The following is a 13,001-nucleotide window of genomic DNA, read 5'->3' as shown; positions in this document are numbered from 1 at the left end:
TCAGTCTCCAAATGAAATGTCCGAATGTCCTCTTCAAAACCTCAGATCACCTTTTTCTCTTGTTATTTTTAATCACAGGTTCAGTGACAACCGTCTCATCCCCCTTGCATCTTGAATACACCTAGCTACATTCTCCTTGCACAGTCCTTAACAAATTAATCATTGCCCTGTCCTGTTGGCACAAATGACTGTCAACATAGCAGATGGTGTCTAGCCCTTACAAAGCTCTGTCTCCTCCATTTCCCTCCCTGTCTGTGACTCTGTCCTCCAGCATCATGAAATAGGGTGCATGTTGGGTGATTTTTTAAACTTGCCTCATTTTTTCATTTCAGGATAACAAGCTGTTGTCACAGTTCCAGGACATCACTCACCTTGACACCAGGATGACAATAAACATTAGCTAACAGAAGCACGCAAGTGAACAGAAGTTCATCAGGATTTTCCTCAACCCTCTTGCAAAGACCTTAGTAAAGCCCCATCAGACTCTCAACCTCTCAAAAATGCCTTTTCAGGAACCATGACACTATACAAAAAATGTACTGAAGACTGTTGTCAGCCTGTGACACTAAGCACTCCTCTATTCACACCCTACCTGCTATTGTAATGATCTTTGTACAAAATATGGCTTGTGAGGTATAATTTGAAAGCTAATAACTCAGTGATCATTAATAATCTTGCATCATGTATGTACGTGGTGGGTATTAAGAGTTATGGACCTCTATGTAAATGAATCAGGTGGAATCAAACAATGGAAGCCCCACTTACATAGAAATCACACAGGGGGATGGGAAACCCACAGGAAGGGAAGAACAGAATGAGGTTCAATGAACTTTGGAAGATACAACCAAGGACAGAAGCTGTCGCTGGCAACCATCACTAGACAAGACACAAGGGAACAGAGTCCTTGCACGCTGAGAAAGATGGATCCTTCAATCAAGGAGGGGCAGCGTTGAAGTCTCGGAAATGAAATAGGTGAAAAATCTGTGTAGGTAAAGATCTTTCACTCAAGAAGCCAGAGCCCAGTACTTTGTGGAAGGTCCTGACTGAGGGAAAGACAGCGAAGGCTGGGAAGAAAAGTGACTGGTGAGAGAAACCATCTTGAACAAAGCCCGTATCTTGCTAGATTAAATTTTAGATCTTTAGAAGCATGTTTGGTTTTGTTTGACTTGTAACTCTTTATTTTCATTCCTTATACTAGAACTCACTTAATCCAATGTATATTTTGTTAATAAATTTTTCATTTTTACCACAAACCAACTCAGTGCTGCGTTTAAAGTGAACTTAAGTTAATAACATGTGGTGTGTTTTTTGTCTTTAAAAGGAAAAAAACAAAACAGTATTATTTCTTTGAACTGTCCTGGAGAAGGCTGGGTATTCCAGAGCTCACAGTTTTGGCAAAATTCATGACTTGGTGTGTGTTGGAGTCACTATGCAAGTAGTAAACAAGGGTGGTGGAAGCCAGAGTGGGGCTGTAGACAGGTTGCTGGGGTCCGAGCTGCTAAACCAGGGCTGTTTAGCACACAGACACTCAGGGTCTGCTAGAAGCCCAGGTTGGGAGCTACAATAGCAAAGCCATGCAAGGCACCCAAGGTTATAGAACAGGTGGTGACACAATCCTTCACTGGTCTGAATTGTACCCCAGAATGTGACACATACCTTGGGAATCTAATGGTTATGCATTAGATTAGAATCGGAATCAGAACTCAAAACCTACTCAATCCCCACCCTTATGGCACAAAGAAATATCACCCAATTTAAAAAAGCTCTGAGGAGACGACCCACCCTGCATCAGAGAACTGCAGCATATCCCACTGACCTCAGATACCACAATCATCGAAAGGACTGTATTGGAAAACCCATAACCAGAACTTCAGCTCAGACTGCTGAACCATGTCAGTGATAAAAGCAATGCTACCCAGGAAAGAATCTCCTAATGTAGCATGCATCGGCAAGTCTTGGTTAGGGGTTGTTGCAAACCCAGTACTAACCTTTATAGTGCCAATGGGATACCTATTCAGTAACATCTCTGAGTGGGCATGGAAGTTGAAGTGGTCATATTACTCACTCATTACACGTACTCATTTATGAGCTTGCCTCATAAATTAAGACATGTGAGTACATCCCACCTGAAATGCTGATCTAGCTATGGGGACACTGCTGATCTACAGAGGCTCTCAGACATGTCCATCACCGAGTTCAGTTGCCTTTTTAGCAATTCTATTAGTTCTTCTATCAGTCCTAGGAATGGGCCTCCCTAAATTCTGTGATCCAGAGAAACATAAAAACCCAGGTAGACTCATAGCTAAGACCTGTTAGCTCTTGGAATGACTGTGGGCTTCTTCTGGTCATCTGACAGCACTCATACATTAGACTAACTTCTGTTTGGGACTTGAAAATGGGGAACAGATACTTATTCTTCTGGACAGGCAGGCACAGCACTTCCTTGAAATAGTGGATAAAGTTGATGCCTTAGTCCTTTTTTGGGGAAGCATCCCAATCTTTCTCTCCTCCCCACCCAATTGAAGCACTAGAATTAAGCCATTTGTGTAACCGCACCACTCTAATTATGTAGATGTTACACAGCACCAAGTGGCTTTTATGAAATCATTGCGCATGCCAGATTACCTTGCATATGATACTAATCAGGCCCAAGTATTTAATATGTATTGTGTATGATGCCATTTCCTGGAAGGATTGTGGGTGGAAAGCAGTATTTTCCATGAACAATTTCAACTGAAACGAAACATTTCTCCCCCTTAAAATTCACTGAAATTTCCCAGTACTTTTCTGAAAAGTTAGAAAATAAATGGAAAAAAATCATTTTGACAAAAAGGACATTTTCCAATTGATTCCCCCTCCCCAAACAGAAAAGACCAGCTCTAATTATGGATAAACACTGAAATTCTTCAATTTTCAATGTATTTTTTAAAAATTCATCTTAGATTCTATTTATCAATCTTTGGTTTGGAGGATCTGAGTCTATCAGTGTTAGTTTGGATAAAGTCAATTTGTTTCTGTGGGAAAATTTAAATCTGTATACTCTTTACCTATGTGTAATCTGAGACCTTTTCCCCATTATAATAAGTCTTTCAGTTCATTTGATTCTGAATGATTCAGTACATTTTACTTCTGAATGCAGCTTCATTTAACAGTTTATGCAATCTTAACCACACAGGTTAGCAGATGTGCTGCATTTGTTATTATGACTAATTGTCACTCCTGAGATATTTACTGGTTTATTTTAAAGGTGTCATTATGTCAAGAATTAAATAAAACAGGAAGACAGGGACCAGTAACACCCAAACTCTGGTTCCATAGTACAATCATTTCAGTTTAATATTTAATTAAGCACAGTTGGGACTAGCCCAAGATTAGAAGGGCCCTGTAATGACATGGAAGTCACCATGTTGTGCCCCCTGTAGTTAGGTGTGGCACTGCCGGTGGGCTCCTGGCTCAGTTTCCTCTCAGCCAAGGTATAAGTGAGTCCAAGCAGGCCTTTCTAGTGGTGTTATATAAGGGATAAATTTGGCTTTAGATCTGCAAGTGCCTAAGGCTAGGCCTATTTGAATTTCAGCATAAATATAAATCACATCTCATTCTGTTTTTAATTTGCTGCCTTAAGCATGTCAGTAATGCTTTCACAACCATCTGAGTGGTGTCATTTTCTTCTGATCCAGCTGCATTTCCCCTGTAATCAGGTGCCTAAAAGTACACACGGGAGCCTGATTCTACAATTGCTTAGACTGATGGAAGTCAGGAGCAACTCCATTCAAGACCATTGAATTTTATTGGTGCAAGAGGAAAAAATTAGGCCATTGGGTCACATTCGGCAGTGTTCTACCAGGGTAAATCCTGAAATCAACTGAGTTACTGTAGATTTACACCAGCGTAACAGAGAGGCCTTCCTTATACAAATATTGGAGATGGATAAGCAAGGACAAGATCCAAACATCCCTTATTTCTGAGCACAACAGCAGCTCTCCATCAGAGCAATGAATCCACTTCATAGGTACACACTTAAATTCTCAAGTGGTCATCTAGCACGCACAATGCTGGATATGACAGGTTGGTTTGGGAGGAATAATTTCAAGAGGCCCTTTTTTGATTTTCAAGTGTAAGAAAAGGCTAAACGTTTCTCAATGCACATCAGGCCACGATGAAATCATCCAGGGACCGATGACAAGTACAAGCTGTGCAAGAGAAAAATGCTCTGGGGTTAAGTGCGGGTAAGTAAATGCAGTTTCCACTGTTCATTACAAGTGTAAATCCAAATTTCACAGATACTTCTGGCTGGGATTCATTAAAAAGCTCCCCTTTTACAGGAGATTTCTAGTCCTTCCCCCTGCTTAGGCCAGAAATATTAATGCTGAATCATCTTGTCTGTGCCTATTATATCTCCCGGGGAAGTCCAAGCTGGCATGATCAGTGTCCTGACTGTGCCTAGTTACTACAGTAGCTGTTTCCTCTGTAAATACCTCTTAGGTATTGTCATGAAGAAATGCCATCAGAAAAACCTTGCATGCAATATTTTGGCATTTCTGCTTATGTACCCTGATGGAATGAGGGTCTATGCAGGTGCAGGTAAATAAAGCATTGCCAAACCTAAGTATTCAAAATCATGAGTTAAGCCCCTCAGAATCAGATTGACTCAAAAATCATGCTCTCTCCCCCACCCTGAAGGCATAGGGGAGTGAATAAGGAGGGGCAGGGAACTGGTGGAGCTTCAGCTTAGCCCTAAAAGTGCTGGCTAGCCGTGCTCCACTGGCACAAGGACGGGAGGGGAAGGGTAATAGTTTGTTCGTAGAGGCCAGAAGCAAATTTCTAGTCACACCACGATCAAAAGAAGGGCAGAGGGAGGAAGTCGTCCTCCTCTGTGCCCCAGTTCTCTCTGTCGGATGCTGAGAAATCAGCAGCAGTCCTGCAATGTGCCTGTCCTTAATACAGCTGTGACATTGGGTTGGAACCTGCGCCTTGCTCCCTGGACCTCATAGCCATTGGCTAATCTCGCAAGGTTTTATTTTTGCAGCATCTGCTCTCCCAGGGTGAGAACATATATTTAAAAAAAAAAAGCCGAGTGTTGCTACTCTGTGCGTTTTAACGTTTCTTTAAACTTGTGTCAGAGGGCGGAGCTGGTGGCTCAATGGCATCACAACATGTTGACAGACAGAAGTCCCTGAGCTTTGGAAGAGATGTCATGAATACTGGAAGCATGTTGTTCAAACCTCACAATTAGGGTGCTGGCTAACGCTGGTTGGAAAGTGGGTGGGTTTCTGTGCAAAAATTTTGACTTTATGCTCAAACACACACACATGCACACAAATAACTTTCATCTGAAAAACTAAGGTTTTGGGCCAAAATGTTTTCAGGTTTGTTGGGTTTTTTTCCCAAAAAGTTAAAGTTTTCCATGTAGAGCAGATGGATACTTTCAAAAAAAATATAGAGTTTAGCTGAAAACTCAATTTTTCTACCAAACAGTTTTGATGGGAATGTTTTGACCAGCCATATTGCTGGCACCAGCCTGCCAGCAGCCTCTGGCACACTGATTCATTGAGCAGGGATGAGGGTATATCATGGCCTGGAAAGACCCTAGTCATTTTCCAACTCAGGACTTTGGAACAGCCAAAGCAGAGCCAGCTCCACTTTGTGTGTCTGATTACATTTTTTCATGTTGATGCCAGGCCATGCTGCAGAGATCCAATTAGCTGACATGCTTTTTATTTTCACCCTTCAAGAGTACTGGCCCCAGCTCTTCATCCCTCCTTCTCTTAACAAATCAGGACCAGTGCCTATAGCATCTTTCAACCTGAAAACAATCTGGTATATGTGTAAGCTATGGGCCTGATCCTGCAAACGCAGTATTACTTATTATTTTTATTACCATAGAGCCTCAGAGCCCTAGGCATGGACCAAGACCCCATTGTGCTAGGTGCTGTATAAACAGAACAAAAAAATCCAAGTCCCCAACCCAAAGAGTTTAAAACCCATGTGACTAGTCCCTCAATACCGAATGGGGCTACCCACCTGAGTGAAATGACTCACCTTTGTGTTTGCAGTATTGGGCATTATATATCTCCAGCCATTGCCTGTGAAGTGTTAAGTGGCAGCCATTAATACTTCATTACAGTGGGGCAGGTGCTACATTTTAGCCAGGGACAATTAGGCACAGCTCACTGCTTATAAAGGATACCACAGGGGCTGTTTGTACTATCTATGCAGAGGAGAGGAAACCTCCATTTTTTAAAAGTTTAAATTTTGTATATTTTTATTTTAATTTTGAACCGGGCAGCAAACAGAAAGGGTTGGAGTAATTTTATGAGACATCTCTTATTGGGCCAGAGCCTCAAGTGGTGACCAGTGTATTCCCATGGAAGTTGATGCCAAATTTTCATCAGCTGAAGGACGGACCGGATCTCTCTAACAGGGATTCCTGGACACCATTTTCCCCAGGGGGGAAACTGGATTAGTTTACAAACGTAAGGCATTTTGATGGAGATTTTGTAACCTGTAAATGCACACTGATTTTATGAATCTCCTTTCTGACCTTACTGAAATTTCCTATTGTGGAGAATCAATTTTCCATTCTTAAAACGGGAGCATTTAATTATCATCAATATTGATTTAAAAGTATCTCAAAATAGCTTTGAAAGGGGTGAGGCAGAAGTGAAACTTCTTGCAATAAATCCTCTCATATAGAAGAGACATTTTCGATAAGGCAGATCCTTCTTGCTCATAGTTTTTTTCCCTCACAATAAGCCAAAACATTGTGTGTTAGTGAGTGATCACTAGACAGCATATGTTATCAGAATGGACAGATAGATTTAAACCAAGCTTTCGCCATCTGTTCTGGCTTGTAATTACAGACACAGCAAGGATACAAGTTCATAATGAATTATTCAAAAAAGTTCGAAGAAGAGTTTTCAAACGCATTGGTGGACTAAACACAATCCTGACCATCCCTGAGGAGCTCTGAGATGCTGCCTCATGCATTGTCTGCAGAAGGACTCTGGCTGTCCGGGATAGGATTCCACAGTGGCAGAAGCACTGCTAGGCTCTCAGCCAGGAACCAAAGTGTATCCATAGCTACTGCTTTTCAGGACTGCAGCACACTTGTAGCCTACTAAGGAGGCTATACAGGCACCAAAGGGGAGCGGGAGCCAAGTTTGGCTCTTGATTACACAGATGTAACTCCTCTGAAGTCTCACAAGTGTATTAGCTGGACTTTTCTCTGAGCACTTCAATCACTAGTAGGTGATCCTTATCCTGGAGTTGAAGTGAGAAGCTTCCCCTTCCCCCTTCCGGTGCACCTGATTGGCACAGGGCAGGCTTTAACTCCATGTAAATTTCTTATTCACTGAGGTATTTAATTTTTTTCCTTCTGTGTCATTAGAAAAACAATCAGTAAACACCCTCATTATATTGAATGCCCCAATACCTACACATTTCCCTACACTAAACAGGGGTTCACTCTATCAAAAATGAATATCAAGCATATAGATACTAAGGTCAGAATGCATCCGATGAAGTGAGCTGTAGCTCACGAAAGCTTATGCTCAAATAAATTTGTTAGTCTCTAAGGTGCCACAAGTACTCCTTTTCTTTTTAAGGTCAGAAGGGACCATTCTGATCATCTAGTCAGACCTCCTGTACAGCGCAGGCCACAGAATCTCACCAACCCACTCCTATGAAAAACCTCATATAGATCTCTACTGTGTACTTGCATGCACTTTCCTTCTCTGGCGCCCGCCCCGCCCCCTTCATTTGACGATTTACATGGCTGGGTATTACTTTCCTGGTTGGATGTATCAACATCAAATGGAAAAAAGCCAAAGGAAGGCTTCTTTGTGTCATGCTGTAGCGATGAATATGTAAAATGAGCTTGGGCCAAGTCAATCCGTCTCGTTCCCACATCTGCATGTTTATTGGCTTGTCAGCTCCAAACCTTGCAAAGCCCTCAACCAAAGAGTTTGCTGCTGAATTCCTTGAAGATATTTTTGAGCTAAAATGAGATCTGCGATTCTTTAACTGTTCTGGGTAGCTGAGGTGGAGAGACCAGTGTTAAAAAAGAATCTTCCTCCATATTTGATAAACAGACATAGGCAGTGCTCTCTATACTTTCACATTGATACGTGTAATACTAGCTGTTTGTCTGGCTGAAAAGAAAGCTTTTCTTTGGGAGAGGGTAGTAATCCACAGTACACAGGAGAGGGCAGTGGCACTGCAAGTTACTAAATGGAGATTACTGTTAAAATGTTGATGCTACCCTTGAGTATTGCTAAAATGTATTTCAGGTAAGAATAAATCTCTGCTGAGAATAATTCATATGGATACATCCACACCACACGTATGCAAAATGCTATAGGTTAAAAACCAATAGGTGGTATAAAACTCTAAAGCTTCAGGATATAATCCAACCACTGACAAAGGTTAGGAAGAAATTTTAAGATGACAATTGTCCATAATAGTGTTTCTTGTAATTTCCACTGAAGCATCTGGTAGTGGACTACCGCGGTAGGAGACAGGATTCCAGGCTTGATGAAAGACTGATCTAATCCAGCGTGGCAAATACTACTTTAGATGTACTTGCAACGCTGAAGAAAATATCAACTAATGAAGCCTTTAAGGACTACAATAGCTGCATAAAGGAATCATTTGCAGTGTAAAACACATTTTACTGGTTCTACAAAGCCCAACAAAAGTGCTACATATACGTGAGTGCCACCTTACCTGATAGCTATTTAAATAAACAGACAGTACAACCCTGTGACAGCCTTCACTAGTGTCACAATGCTTCCTTCAGCAGCTCATTTCCTTGAAATAAATGATTAACACTTTTGCACATACTGTACTTGTTTGTAAAGCACCATGTAAATTTACCACACCATACAAGCTATTGAAACAAGAATGAATAATTGTAATAAGACAGCAGGTTTTGTAGCATGGCAGAGACCGTCTATCTGACTTCCTTTGCAAGGAATTACCCCTTCCCTGCTGAATGCCGTGCGAGATAGTCACCCACTCATATCACCCTGTTCTGTTTTGGATGGGAGCAGAATTGGAACTAAATGCAATGAGAGAGGTTGCTCTTACAGTGTTTGTAGGCCAAGTGGAAATCACAGTAACAGAAATCTTACAAGAAAATCTCACAAGATAGCCAGCCCAAATTATTTAGCCTCAAGAATTCTGGAAGGCTATGAGAAGCAGTCAGGTTAATGGGTAATGCTTAGGGCCAAACTGGAACTCCGACTCTTTTGAGGTGTTCCCATTACTTGTTTGTACATGTATGTATTTTATTTTATTTGTTTTTTCCACAAAGAACACCATAAGTAGGATAAATGAAAGAGGAAAGAAAATCTTTTCTCAGGGGCTAAGAGCTCGGAAGGGTATTCAGCTAAGTATTAGTATGAATATTCTTTGCCTGACAGAGCATATGTGTACTATTTGAGTCTTTATCCTGTGCAGCATACGCACACAGAGTCAATGTCCACACTCCTCTTCCTGGGGAATAAAGCAACTCAGCAGAAAGCTCATCTTACACTTTCTCCTCTAAGTTAAGTTAGTCCTAGGGGTTTCTATGCAGGACCTCTGTCTCAGACACTAGTTCCTTCAGCAGAGAAAGGATTATCTGTGAGGAGGTTAACAAGCCACCCCACGCAGAGCAGGAGGGGTCTAGCACTGACATAGGGTGGGTGAAGAGAAAGGCCCTGCCCCATCTCTCATTACACCATTTTTAAGAGCCACTGTGGTTTATTGGGTAAATACATATTTTGCTACTCTTTGAAATGATTGATATGTTTGACTGACAGACTGCAATGCCTCCCTCAGGGCTTTGTAAGTATATCATGCCATCGCACCATTATCTCTGTTCTTCTATTCATGGAAATGAACGCATTCCTCAAAATGAACAGAAAAATAAGGCATCTGGGTGTGAATTTGATCACTCTTATACCATATAATGATGTAACTCCAGTGTCATTACATCAGTGTCATTTACGGTCATGTGAAGCAGTTTAAGTGCAGTTGTGTTTGTGTTTAAGTAGTTAGTAATATGGTTTAAAGGATGTCACATTTTTGAACTTTCAAGCACACAGTGCTACCATGCTAGCAGGAGACAGAAAATGAAATCACAGAGTAGCTGTGTGGTGTAACTAAGCAATTGGCCCAGCAGGGGCACCCTGTTATCCAGTGCTAATCACACCCCAGGGTGCTCCATTTTGTGAGCTGCTGGCCATTTTAGCAGTTATCAGATTTCTTTTCATTTTAGGTGTAAATACATTATTTCAATAAACCACTTGGATCCCTGGATATTGCCAGTTAAAGTTAAATCCAGGGTATGGCTCTCAGAGATCAGCATGCTCAATGCTGAACCTCTAATCAAACTGCTCCATCAATCCAGATTACACTATGCTGTCCACAATCTAAACTCCTCTCCTCTGCAGCCAGACCCTGACCCACTGCAAGGCACTTTTACACCAAACTAGTGGTACAAAAGGGTTTTAGGCTGGCCTAAGTGGGTAGCCAAGGATCCTGTGGTGTGGGATGATCCCTGAACTGATGTAAAACCACCTTTGTGCCCTTGGGATTATTAGCTGCTTGAATAAATCCCTCAGCATAAATTAGAGGTCTATTAACTTCTCTGGAGCAGATCAGAATCTCCACAGCAGTATTCTGTTCTCGAGACTCCATCTATTCTTGTGTGACTCAAGGAAACCCTCTGCACTGGGACCAAACACAAAGCCCATTCTGGTGACTCTACACTGTGCCTGCACTGGGGGAATTCCCTGATGGCCCCTGGCCAGAACAGCATATAGAGGCCAGGGACAGAATCTGTCCTAGGAATTTTAGAAGCATCTTAGACAGATCTATAAATGGATGAAAAGAAGTGCTTGTCTGTGCCTGTCTCAGTTCCTGCTTAGAGGGAGGATTACTCTTATGAATCTTTACATCAGTGACTGCTGGCAGATCTGAAGGGCATTCTGTTCAGAAATGCTGTCAGCTTTGCCTTATTCCCAAGGCAATGAATTAACACTCCTGCAGCATGTAAAAGAAACATTTGGGTCTATTCAGTGGCTTTCTGCCACAACTTCTAGACAAATGACTCACAAGAACAAGGATATGCAATTTACCATGCTTCTCTTAGAATAGATCTGTCCCAACCAAGGGCTACATTGTGCCACCTTTATACTAAAACCAATACCTTACTCTATCAGCAGAGAGGAAGGATGGTCCTATCCTGCATGTGCTGGTCTGGGACTTAAGACATGCAGGTTCAATCCCCTGCTCTACCAGACTTCTTGTGTGGCTTTGGGCAAATTCACTTAGTCTCTGTGCCTTGTTTCCTCTCCCCTTGCGCCCTTTCCCCTGAAAAATGGGGATAATAGCATTTCCCTACCTTGCAGGAGTTTAATGAGGCTCAATACATTGAAGCTTGTGAAGTGGCAGCTACTATGGGGAGGGGGCCTAAATAAGGATCTGAGATAATCTCACCGCTTTTAACAGGACTGCTTGCACAGAGAGGTACTACTGAACATGAGGAATGGCGGCAGAATCTAGGCCTGAATTCCTGCTGTAATAAAATTTATATGGATGTTGGAGCAATTTAGAACTACTAGTTTGGCGCTTTCTAGAGAGAACAGGTTGTTCACAACGCTATTCTGATCGCTTCAAGCCAGTTTTTACTGGATGAACACAGTCACACAGATGGCCCACCTCAGCAGAGAGGCCAAGGAATAGATATGCCATGGAGACTGACCTCTCCTTTCACCCCTAAATAAACACTCGGAGACATGTTGAGTCACTCTAGGGAGGCAATGTGGGGAAGCCTTTGTAGAACTTTGGCTTAGTGCATGAGATTGTACTTTCTGGTAGTGGCTGGCCCCAGTGACTGTAACAGCTTGCTGTTTAGTTCAAGCTGAAAAGTTACTCCTTTGGCTCAGCTGGTAGAAGCTTTTGGTGCTGAAGTGCGCAGCACTGCTCCCCTCTGATGAGCATGCGTCTGTGTATGCAGTTCAGATGTGTTACGCATGCAATGCAGAGAAAGGAACTGTTAGATTCTACTGGGCTTTTTTGTGGTCTTTTAAACGGATTTTTTTTTAAAAGTCAAACCACAGTGAGCACTCTTATGCTTGTTCATTTGCATTTTGCGGTAGCACCAAAAATCCATATGAGGATTTTGTGCTGGGAACTGCTTTTACACCACAAAGAAGTCCTGGCACCTGCCTCAAAGAGCTTTCAATCTAATCCAATAAAGCAAGTGAGTGTAACAAGAGAAGAGAAGCAAGGAGACAGCGGGGTGGTGTGTGTGGGGGGAAGAGATGGTACTATGATCACAGGCACATAGGGTAATTGTGTACAACTTGATGGCTCAGACATATGAAAGCCACGCTTTTCTTTTATGACTAAACAATGACATCAGCTATTCCTGGCTGCTCCTCAACCTTGCCATCACTAGCAGGATGATTACTTGCAGAAATGGGGGTCTGGCATAATTTCCCCTCACTAAATCAAACACTGGCCTGTTGTGTGCATAAAGAGAGCTGTGTCTCCATCTCTGAACTGGCTCCTTTTGTAAGCAGTAAATTCATGGGGGCGGGGGGAAGAATTTACAGGTAGATACAGCAACTTGTATGGGCAGAACAGAAAGGAATGATATACAGAAGCAAAGAAAAGTACATAAATGCAAAAGCAATAAAGATACTGACAGGCAGTTAGCAGATTACTTACAGCAAAAGGGAAAAGTGAGATGTCAGCTGTGAAGGGATGGGTACAGAAAAGCAGAGTTTCGTGTCAGTTGAAGGTGAAAGCAAACTGGAAGAGTTCCTGAGAGGATGCTAGAGGGGAAGTAACTTAGTGACATAGAGGAGGTACCATTCAAATAAATAGAAAGTCAGAGATTTTTGCAAGCACACGAGGCACAGACTTACTGAAATATCTTGTAAGTTCAGCAATAGTGAAGTGATTATGAGACAGATAAATATTTGATTAGACTTCTGCAGCATTCATTC

At 42.0% G+C, this 13,001-nt stretch overlaps 1 long non-coding RNA gene across 1 annotated transcript in view; it reads left to right on the top strand.

The window, feature by feature from the left end:
- LOC119859303 overlaps positions 1–1,255 on the top strand; it is a 39,415-nt gene extending 38,160 nt beyond the window's left edge. The window contains exon 3 of the long non-coding RNA XR_005294176.1: positions 333–1,255. This is a non-coding gene — a long non-coding RNA (uncharacterized LOC119859303). The remainder of the gene's footprint in view (positions 1–332) is intronic.
- The last annotated feature ends 11,746 nt before the right edge of the window (positions 1,256–13,001 follow it).

This window comes from Dermochelys coriacea, chromosome 7 (assembly GCF_009764565.3).
Source record: "Dermochelys coriacea isolate rDerCor1 chromosome 7, rDerCor1.pri.v4, whole genome shotgun sequence".
Lineage (NCBI taxonomy): Eukaryota > Metazoa > Chordata > Testudines > Dermochelyidae > Dermochelys > Dermochelys coriacea.
Note: the sequence above shows the minus strand (reverse complement) of the source record. Positions and strands in the feature narration are given on the sequence as shown.